Below are 12,323 nucleotides of genomic sequence, written 5' to 3'. Positions count from 1 at the left end.
ATCTATCTATCTATCTATCTATCTATCTATCTATCTATCTATCTATCTATCATCTATCTTTCTATACATACACACAAACACAAAGAAAATAGAGATGGTTAAATCCATCTCAGAAGAGAGCTAAAATAGACCCAAGATATAATGAAAATATTATAGTGAAAAATCAATAGCAGAACATTGAAGAAAACAATCAAGACAATAAAAGTGAGATAAAAATTATAGTTTTGTCTTAGTCTGCTTTGTCTTGCTTTGATAAAATACTATCCAAAAGCAACTAGGGGAGGTCAGGGTTTATTTGGTTTGCATGTCCTGATCACAGCCTGTCATTGAGGAAAGCCAGGTCTGGAATTCAAAAACCCTTATTAAATCAATAAATGGAGAAACATTATATGACATGAATGGACATGAAAGCCTAAGATGAAAAGCATGAAGGAATGAAGCTAATTATTTTTGAATACTAGCCTTTTTCAAAGTATTAGTGGCTTTAACTTAAATGTTTCATGAAAAAAAATCATGTTAATTCAATGGTAAATCTCAAGGCCATGTTCTATATGAAAGACGCCTCTGGTAAAGAGTAATTTAAAAAGACTGGTTTCTGAACATTTTGGAGAAAGGATGTGCAAATTGTGATAGGAGAGAGAGAAAGAGAGAGAGAGAAATAGATGATGATAAATAGATACATAGAAGATACATGATAGTAGATAGATGATTGATAAATGATAGACAGATGATAGAGAGCTAGATATAGATAGATAGACATAGATGATGGATAAATTATGCCTACATTTAAGAAGACTTTATCATGATAATGTAATAGAATGGCTCAATAATGTTAGAAATAAGTATGACTCCATCTTACACCTGCAGAATATTAAGATCATTAATACAAATAACAGGCTATGTTGGCAAGAATGTGGTGTAAGAGGAACAGCCTTCCATTGCTGGTGGGGGTAGAAACTTGTACTGCCACAATGGAAATCAATATGACCGTTTCTCATAAAATTGGGAATCTATCTACTTCAAAATCCAGCTATAACACTCCTGAACATAAAACCACAAGACACCCCATCCTACCACAAGGACACTTCTTTGACTATATAGCAGCTTTATTCATAGTAGCCAAAACCTGTAAACAACCTAGATGTCCCTCAACTAAAGAGTGTATAAGGAAATTGTGATAGATCTACACAATGAAGTATTACTCAGCTGTTAGAAAAAAAAGCGACATCATGAAATTTGCATGCAAATGAGAAGAACTAGAAAAAATCATCTTGAATGAGGCAACATATATCTAGAAAGACAAACATGATGTGTACTCATTTATAAATCAATATTAGCTGCTAAGTAAAGGATTATAGCATTGCAATCCACAGACCCAGAAATGTTATAGAAAAGGAGAGGTGTAGGCAGGAATGCATGGATCTCCCGGAGAAGGGGAAATGGATTTTGCGGATGGAGCAGGACATGCTGGTATGGGAACAGGAGGGAGGAATGGAGAGAGCATAGGGAGAGAAGACTGGAAGAGGTAAGTATTCAGAGAGTTATGTGGACGCTTAGTGCAGTGGAAACTTCCTGGAACTTATGGGTGTGGCTCTAGTGAGGTCTCCTAATAAAGGAGGATGTGGAACCTGAACCAGCCATATTCTGGGACTAGGACACCACCAGTTCAGCCACAAAATCCAGGCTGTGGTGAGGGTACATTGTATGAGAGAAGAGTAAAGAAATGAAAGGATGACCAATACCATTATTATAGTTTCACATTATCCCAATATCATTCTTAATGCCCTTTGATAAACAGGATTGTATAGTTGCAAATCTTTACAGAATCAACAGTAAAACTAAGTAAAACCATAATATATTTTGTAACACAAAAATATAAATATTTAATTATCTGTTCGAAACAGTTTAGGTAACAATCCATGTTTCATGGTGGTGACTGGTTAATTTTTAACACACCAACATAAGTGAAACATGACTATTTCAGGGGTAATAACTTCCACAAAAAAAGAAAGAAGCAAACAAACGGAAGCAGAATAAGTGGCTAAGAAGCTCCCAAATAAATAGCACTTGCCATTCTAAGTTGGCGAGGCTTCCTAAGACCTCCCTTGTGTACAGAACTGCAGGCTAATCCACAGCCAGGCCTGAGAGACCCTAGTTAAAATCTAGCTTGACGTGAGCTGATAAAAAAAAAAAATTAAATAGTGCTAAAGTTGGAAATGGACGAAGTTACCATTTTTTTTAGCACAATGCCATATGATTAAAGAAAATTCTAGTCTTTGCCATGCTTATTAGAATATCAGAATTAATACATTGTTTAGTATTATTACATCAGCAGGATTTATATGCAAACATTCTTTGTATTTCTTTATAGCAATAAAAATAATTTTTAAATTTTACATGAAAATGGGATGGGGACTTGTCGACGGTGTTAGTTGAGCAGTTGTGTGGGATGGGGATAAAGAAGGGTAGATGAGTGTGACCAGAATGTATTAGACATGTGTGAAATTGACAATGAATAAATTCATTTAAAATGGCCAGGATACTATAAATACTAAAAGATATCTAAGAATATCTCTGACCAAAAAAAAAAAAAAAAAAAGCACTCACATTTTTAGGTAGAAACTTATGTAACTATGTAACTGCTTAAATGAGATGGACAAAATAAATAAAATAGCACATTCCATGGGCTAGTTTGGGGTTGTATTAAAACAGACAACTTCTCTCTTGTTGATTTCACAGAATGACATGAAAAATGATTGGATCTCACCAGAGGAGAACAACCGTTTCTAACATGGGATGGTCCATGGGATGGTCACTGAAAATTCTACGCGACACACAGTTGCTTCTGCAGTAAAGGCTGTGCGGTAACCTGCGACTCTCCAAGTGATTGCATGGTGATGGCTCGGGAGTGGACCCAGAATGTCGGATGAGCCAACTGCAGTCCTGATCTTACACCGTTCAGGATGTTTCACAAGCACTCACAGCATACTGGGAAAGCAGAGAACAGCCCAGGAATAACTCTGGGACGATATACGCAAGGCTGCCTCTAGGGTGCTAGTGAGAGAAAGCAAAGCCTGGCAAGGAAGGGCTGCACAGAATAAGTCAGGTGATCTAGGCAGACATTGCTGAGACTATGAGGAGAGTGTTTAAACCATTCCGGTGAGGCACCTAAAATTGTACCAAGTTAAAAAAAATGGGATGTGCATTGAACGTATGACAGGAGTCTATCGCAGAAAGCATCTGAAAGACTCTACCTAGCAGTGTTTCAAAGCAAACACTAAGACTCATTAACCAAACCCTCGGCAGAGTACAGGGAATCATATGAAAGGAGGAGAGTTAGTATGATATGGAAAGGATAGGAGCTCTACAAGGACCAAATATATCCGGGCACAGGGTCTTTTCTGAGACTGACACTCAACCAAGGACCATCTATGGATATAACCTAGAACTTCTGCTCGGATGTGGCCCGTGGTAGCTCAGTAACCAGGTAGTTTCCCAAAGTAAGGGGAACACGGACTATTTCTAACAGGATCTCAAGGGCAGGCTCTTTGACCCCCCCCTCCCCCAGGAGAGGAGCAGTCTTTAGGCCACAGAGGAGGACTTTGCAGCCGGCCCTGAAGATACCTGATAAAACAGGGTCAGATGAAAGGGGAGGAGGTCCTCCCCTATCAGTGGACTTGGAAAGGGGCAGGGAGGAGACCAGGGAGGGAGTGTGGGGTTGAGGAGGGAATGAGGGAGCGGGATACAGCTGGAACACAGAGTTAAAATGTAACTAATAAGAAAAATAAAATTTAAAAAAAAATCAATTCTGGAAGACACTTTGTTTCCCTGCTGTGGCTCCCTTCCTCATCTCCTTCCAGTCCTACCCTCCTTTCCTCTTCCTTCCCCATGTCCTTCCCTAGCCCTCTGATAGGAGAGGTCCTATTAGGTCTCATCAGGACTGTCTGGATCCTCTTTCTCTGTGGCCAAGTAAGTTCACCTCACCAGAGGGACTGAACAAAGAGCAGGCAACCAAATTCATGCAAGTGAACTGTCCAAGCTCCACTTACTAGGGAACCCACATGGAGACTGAACTCAGATATAACTGGGTTATATCTGAGCTGGGGGCTTAGGTCCTCTCCATGTATGGTCTTTGGTTGATTCATCAGTCTCTGCAGGTTCCCCTGGGCCCAGATTTTTTGCCTCCACTGGTCTCCTTGTGGAACTCTTGTCCCTTCCAGGTCTTTCTATCTCCCCCTTCTTTCATAAGATTCCCTGCACTCTGCCCAAAGTTTGTCTATGAGTCTCAGCATATGCTTCAATACCCTGCAGGGTACAGTCTTTCAGAAGCCATGTGTAGAAGGCTCCTGTCCTGTTCCTGTCTTCTGCTACTTCTGATATTTATCCTGTTTGCCCTTCTGAGTGAGGATTAAGCATCTTCCCTAAGGTCTTCTTTGTGGTTTAGCTTCTTTAGGACTATAGATTTCAGTACGTTTATCCTATATTATATGGCTAATATCCACTTAGAAGTGAGTGTATACCATGTGTGTCTTTCTGCTTCTGGGTTGCCTCATTCAGGATGATCTTTTCTAGTTCCATCTATTTGCCTGCAAATTTCATGATTTCCTTGTTTTTAATTGCTGAGTAGTATTCCATTGTATAAATGTACCACACTTTCTTTATCCATTTCTTGGTTGAGGGACTTCTAGGTTGTTTCCAGATTCTGGCTATTAAGAATAAAGCTGCTATGAACATAATTGAGCAAATGTCCTTGTTGTAAGGTTGAGCATCTTTCAGATATATGCCCAGGAGTAGTGTAGGTGGGTCTTGAGGTAGCGCTATTCCAAATTTTCTGAGAAAGCGCCAGACTGATTTCCAACGTGGTTATACAAGTTTACATTCCCACCTGCAATGAAGTTTTCCATTTTCTCCACAACTTCTCCAGCATGTTTTGATACTTGAGTTTTTGATCTTAGCCATTCTAATGGGTTTAAGGTGGAATCTCAAAGTTGTTTTAATTTGCATTTCCTGGATGACTAAGGAGGTTAATCATTTTTTAAGTGTTTCCCTGCCATTCAATATTCCTGTACAGAGAATTCTCTTTTAGCTCTGTACCCATTTTTTATTTTATTTTTAAAATTTATTTATTTTTTTTATTAATTATTGTTCATTCACTTTGTATCCCAGCTGTATCCTCCTCCCTCATATCCTCCCAATCCCACCCTCCCTCTCATCTCCTCCCATGCCCCTCCCCAAATCTACTGATAGGGAAGGTCTTCCTCCCCTTCTCTCTCTCTGCAGCCTATCAGGTCTCATCAGGACTGGTTGCATTGCCTTTCTCTGTGTTCTGGCAAGGATGTTCCCCCATCAGGAGGAGGTGATCAATGAGCCAGCCACTGAGTTCAGGTCAGAGACAGTCCCTGTTCCCAATACTATGTACCCCATTTTTTTTAATGGATTACTTGTTTTGCATAAAAACAGACTGATGGATCAATGGAATTGAATTGAGGATTCAGAAATAAACCCACACACCTAAGGATACTTGATTTTTGACAAAAAAAAAAAAAAAAAAAAAAAAAAAAAAGCCTAAACCACACAATGGAAAAAAAGACAGCATCTTCAACAAATGGTGCTGGTCTAACTGGATGTCCACATGTAAAAAAATGCAAGTAGACCCGTATCTATCACCCAGCACAAAATTAAAGTCCATGTGGATCAAAGACCTCAACATAAAAGCAGACACACTAAATCTATTGGAAGAAAAATTGGGGAACAGCCTCAAACTCATTGGCACAGGAGAACATTTCCTGAACAGAACACCAGCTGCTTAGGCTCCAAGATCAAGTAAATCCATGGTAATTGTACACAGAGATCAACAGCCCCTACTTCTTGCTAAATATCCTTCCTGTGCATTTAAACACACATATATACCAGAGACATATTTAAACAAAATAGAATTGCATTGTATGTAATTTCATAAACAACTTTCTATTCTCTGATCATTGAGTCACTTTAGGGACTCTGCCATGCCTGTTTTATGGGTTAACATGGCTTATTTGTGACCCTGTCCTAGGCACCTCCATTGCTCTTTGAACTTTGGATATTATGCACAGTGCTGTGGCTAATAGACTTAGGTCATTTTTTGCACACTACCGATGTCATTATCACGCAATGAACATAGAAGGTATATACAGCATTTAAAGCTTTAAGGAACACTGTAAAAGAGCCTTCCAGAAAATATGCCCAATTATCATTCGCAAACAGTGTGTGAAAGACAGTGTTTCTTCAGATGCTTAATTAGGTTCAAGACTGCAATGTTGGACAGTATTGAATGTGTGGTTATATAAGAGTATTTACTTTATGATTTTTACCCCATAAATCAATATCTAGAAATAATTTTCCATTGCTTCTCGGCCTTTTGGTTAAGATCAAGTGTAGAAATAATTTTCCTACTAAACGATCCCAAAGATGTCTGCATTTTTACCTCATAAGTTATATGATTTCATTTTTCATAGACTATATCTTTAATCAGAAATAATTTAATAATAATTTATAGTATACAGGCCCGGTTTAATTCCTAAAGGACACTCAGTTTTAAAACTACACTTAATGACATATCCCTTCATCATTATTATATATTGTTCATTAAATATCTATGCTTAGATCTCTTAGTACATAAAGCATCTTTTTTCCTGCTGGTCTATTTTTTTCTATGACTACATGCTATATTTTATAATGTTATTTTATATATTAATAGTTTAGATATTAAATTTTTCTGTACTCAGGGGTATTAATGTTAGTACAACTGAATTATTTCTTCCAGAATGACTGGAGGTTTGTTTTGTATTAAAGCTCCCTTGTGTTCTTGTTTAGAGTTTTTATTTTTTTAAGCTTATTCATCATATTTACTAATTTTTCTACATGCACCATAGTTTAAATTGACATTAGGAAAGATACAGTTGAGATTATATTTATTAACCTGAGAATTCCTTTCATATACATGTAGATCAAAGAAGCTATTAATTATCATTTATGTTCTAACGGGGTATATTATATGAATTTCATTCAAAGTTTTGGTATATTCAAATATCTTAACATGGTGCTGCATGCCTGTAATCCCTGCACACTGCAATCCTTGTAGAGGTGAAGGCAATTGAATCAGAAAGCCAAGGTTGTTCTTGGAGACATAGTGAGTTGTAGGCCTGCCTGGGCTACGTGAGTTCATCTCAAATAAACCAATGCACAGCATACACACACACACATACATTCACATATGTACATATGGACATACACATTAACTTACATACATACACATGTACATAAAATTTCATGTATATGCTTATATACATGAACTCTGGCTCTTATTTTCAGAAAATGTCAAGCAATTTAGAGGAACAAAATTCATTATTTTAATGAAAATACTTCTAATGTCAATCATGATAAAATTTTCATTTCGGTAATTAAAGAGGTGATTGCAATAAGCAAAATACATCAAACATAAAATCTATAACTAAAAATAAGAAAATGTCAACAACAGCACTAGTGAATCTGCAGTGGTTACCTTTTAAGAGTGCTAATTCATACCTGTGATATTTGATAATGGGGAAGATTCATCTATTTACCCCTTCTTTCCTAAATGAACTACAGTTTAAATGATTAAATATTAATCATAATTGAATAAAAGTAATTTTATATAAGATAATGAAAGAGTGTTCCTTAGAGATTGGGAAAGACAGAAAGTAGGGAGGAGAGAAGGAAGTTATATAAAAGACACCAAAACACAGATAAAAGAATTAGTTCTGTCAGGTCTCATCAGGAGTGGCTGCATTGTGTTCCTCTGTGGCCTGGTAAGGCTGCTCACCTCAGGGGGAGGTGATCAAAGAGCAGGCCACTGAGTTCATGTCTGGGGGAGGGGCATGGGTGGAGAAGTGGGATGGAGAGTGAGATTGGGAGGGGACAAGAGAGGCTGCAGTTGAGATACAAAGTGAATAAACTGTAATTATTTAAAAAATTAATAAATTAAAAAAAGAATTAGTTCTGATTTTCAATAGCAGAGTATTGGTTGTAATGATATATTTCAAAAACCACTAAAAGACTACAAAAGTCACCAACACATAGGCACAATTAAGAAGATAAACCTGCTTTTAAATAAATTTGTTCATTACAAACTGCCTATGTGTATCAAGATATTCTGTTCTATTCTATTCTCTCTCTCTCTCTCTCTCTCTCTCTCTCTCTCTCTCTATATATATATATATATATACGCATACATATATATGCACTATCTCTGATAAATAATAATAATAATTCCAGTTAAGAAAATGTAGAGCAAATGACAGAAACTACATTTTACAGTGTCTAATGAGATGAGGGTTCTAACAAACAATTGGAATGCACACTAAGAGATACAGACAAAATACTAATTCAAAGTCACTGTGGCAGCACATGAACCCAAGTGAGATAATGAAATATATTTCTCATCAGGTATTATGAATACTTTTGGCTTGGATATAGTATCTAACCATCACATTTCATAAAATTGTCAAAAACACAAGAGTAAAAAGAATAACAACGACAAACCCTAATTCAGGGATATTGGCTATCAATAGAACCTGTACATTAATGGAGTAAAGAAGAGGAGAGAAACTACATGCTATGAAAATAAATTAAAAAAGTAACCAAAGGTATTATGGACTTGATTCAAAGTACGTTATGTGTAGACACCTTGGAGACAATTAGGACCATCTGAGTATTGACTTGACATTAGATGATCCTAAGAAATAATAATTATCTGTAGTAATGGTGCCTTGGTAATATGCAATCAATTAAATACTCACCCAACCAATAAATAAAAACGCAGCATTCTTATAGGAAAATCATAGTTTATTTACATATAAAAGGTAATGGAATCTAGTTGACCTTAAAATGTTTTAAAATTGTCATACTTTACATCACTATAGTTACTTCATTTGAGCAATGTATATAGTGCGTTTTTAAATAAAGCCAAACTTGTGTGAAAGCAAGTAAGAGGGAATGAATGATGACCTAAAGTAAGAGCAGAAGAGGTTCACATAAAGTGTGTTCTCAGGGGACATGTGACAGCAGCCCACCGCTTCAGAGTAGAATCAAAGGTCAAACAGAACAAACACAACCCAACTCAAAGGATGTTAGAGACTGCTCAAACTAAGAATGAAGGAAACAGGGTTGAGGGTGGGCAGTCAGAGGAGGAGAACAGAGAACTCAAACAAAATTCCCTGAAGAACCTTCCTCGGGTCACAAATGACGGGGAACACCAACACAGCTAGCTGTCCAGGCCACTGACTCTCCAACCTTGGGGTTTCTGGTAAAACATGGGAGGAGGGAGAATTATGGCCTCCTTTAGCCTTTACAGCAAAAAATTACACATGCATTTTTCTTTCACTAAAGCCTTACTTAGCCATAAAGCCAATTGCTGCAGCTTCAGACTTAAAATGTTTGTACTTTTTTAATTAAATTTTTATTTTTTTAAATATTAGCCACACTTTATTAACTTTGTATCCCAGCTGCAGCCCATTCCCTCATTCCCTCCCAATCCCACCCTCCTTCCCTCATCTCCTCCCTGCCCCATTCCAAGTTCACTAATAGGGGAGGTCCTCCTCCCCTTCCCTCTGACCCTAGCTTATCAGGCATGTTTAGGGCTGGCTACAAAGTCCTCCTCTGTGGCCTAGCAAGGGTGCTCCTCCCTCGGGGCAGGGCGGGGTCAAAGAGCCAGCCATTGAGCTCAGGTCCCCTTAACAGACACTGTTCCCCTTAACAGACACTGAGGTACCATAGGCTATATCTGAGCAAGGATTCTAGGTTATATCCATACACGGTCCTTGGTTGGAGATACAGTCTCAGAATAGACCCCTGTGCCCAGATATATTTGGTCCTTGTGGAGCTCCTGGCCTCTCCAGGTCATACTAACTACCCCTTCTTTCATATGATTCCCTGCACTCTGCTGAAGGTTTGGTTATGAGTCTCAGTATCTGCTTTGATACACTGCTAGGTAGAGTCTCTCAGAGGCCCTCTGTGGTAAGCTCCTGTTCTTTACTTGTTTTCTCCTACATCCAATGTCCATTCCATTTGTCCTTCTAAGTGAGGATTGATCATCGGGTCCTCTTGGCAGAGAAACACTTAAAGAGATGCTCAATGTCCTTAGCCATCAGAGAGATGCAGATCAAAATAACCATGAGATTTCACCTTACACCCATCAGAATGACTAAGATCAAAAACTCAAGTGACAACACATGCTGGAGAGATTGTGGAGAAAGGGGAACCCTCCTCCATTGCTGGTGGGAATGTAAACTTGTACAACCACTTTGGAAATCAATCTGGCGCTTTCTCAGACAATTAGGCAATAGTGCTTCCTCAAAATCCAGCTATAGCACTGCTAGGCATATACCCAAAAGATGCTCAAGTACACAACAAGGACATTTGCTCAACCATGTTTGTAGCAGTTTTATTCGTAATAGCCAGAACCTGGAAACAATCCAGATGTCCATCAACGGAGGAATGGATACAGAAATTTTGGTACTTTTATACAATGGAATACTACTCAGCAATTAAAAACAGGGAAATCATGAAATTTGCGGTTAAAGGGTGGGATCTGGAAAAGATCATCCTGAGTAAGGTATCCCAGGAGCAGAAAGACACACATGGTATATACTCACTCATATAGACCTATAAGATAGGATAAACATACTGAAATCTGTACACCTAAAGATAACCAAGAAAGAAGACCCGGGGTAAGATGTAATTTTATAAATATGAGAAAAGTTAAAAACAAACAGCACTTTTGAGTCTTGTGTTAGCATCAGGCACATCCCACAGGAGAGACCACAGTGAACCTGCTCTCCTCTGGCAAAGCAAGTGCAGATGCGTGCTGTTAGCAGAGATGGGCAGCTTCCATTGAAAGGGTTACCACCTAGGAAGAAACTAGATTTCAGAATCCACCTCTTTTAGTTTTACCATGAAACTTTAGCTCCACAAAAACAATTTTATTCGATGAAGTTAAAAAAAAAAGTCATACAAAGATGGGTGCCCATGAAAACAGAACTTTACATGCTATAGCCTTTATACTCACCATTTACTTGATTGGTCCAAATATTTATAGTTCATTGTTATGACTGCCAAAACTGGCAACCATGAGGATTGTTGTCTCAATTAGGACAGTAAACAGATTGTCTCTTTTTTTAATGAAAAAATCTAAAATGTAATACTTCACAGCTTCACATGTTTATTCATCCAAACGAGCTGAAAAATAATGGTGCGACATCTGTTCGAGAAACACTGGTACCTCAAAATTTGGCTGCCTCCCCACCAATTTGGTTGTTGTTTTAAAAAACGAAAAAATCGGAGGGGGTACTGTCATCAAAAATCTTCTGGCATGTAAAGTAACTTATTTTTTCCTTGAAAAAGCATCCCGTATCAGTTGCTAAGGATACAAAAATTGTGTAACAAGGCATTACTATGCAGAAGGGGGCTGCAGTTCGATTGTTTTGAATGGTTCTCAGATCCACTATGGCTGGTCCACAGTGGTTCATGTTTTCCGACGTCTCTGCAACTATCCTTTGCCCTTCCCTATGCAATTACGCCTGATGAAAATGGTGACAATGTGTCTGTAATTACTGGATTCATGTGCCACAGGTTTGTTTTTACTGGAGGTTCTGGCGATCCTTCATACCATGTCAGTACAACACCACCTAACTAGCCTTTCTATCCAAGCTGTACTGGGACAGTGCTAATAAAGAAAAGGGGTTGCTGCTAGGTGAGAGGGAGGAGGCTCCTCCCCACCCAGGGAAAGCTCAGATAAGTGTCAAGAAGTCTCACCATTGCTAGAGAAAGGAGGAGCATTGGTAGTCTCTGGCTCGGAAGTTTGTTACAGATGTAGTACATTAAAATAGAAACATGTTTAATTTCTAAGCGTTTATTTCTGAAGCTTATCTAATGCACAATTAACTCCAATGAATTATTACTGACTATATACTTTTAGAGTCTAGAAAATTTGGTGCTTTAGTATTCATGTAAACATAATAAAATTTAATTTCATTTTCTTTTGAAGTAAATATGTATGGTTAATTGAAGTGAAATACTAATTTTTTTAAATAAAGATGCATTGATTTACCAGATCTATAAGAAATTAAGGACATATATGTGTAGTTTATACATATATATTCTTCCAATGTACCAGGCAACCATAAATGCTAAATTCTGTGTTGATTAATATTGTGTTTAGATTTATTTATTAAATTCAAACAATTTTTAGCATTTATATATGAAAAATCACTCTGAGGCAACTAACATACATTAAACCACATTCTTCC

The sequence above is a fragment of the Psammomys obesus genome, unplaced genomic scaffold, assembly GCF_907164565.1.
Source record: "Psammomys obesus unplaced genomic scaffold, mPsaObe1.curated_primary_1811, whole genome shotgun sequence".
Classification (NCBI taxonomy): domain Eukaryota; kingdom Metazoa; phylum Chordata; class Mammalia; order Rodentia; family Muridae; genus Psammomys; species Psammomys obesus.
The sequence above is the reverse complement of the archived record's forward strand: the minus strand, read 5'-3'. Positions refer to the sequence as shown.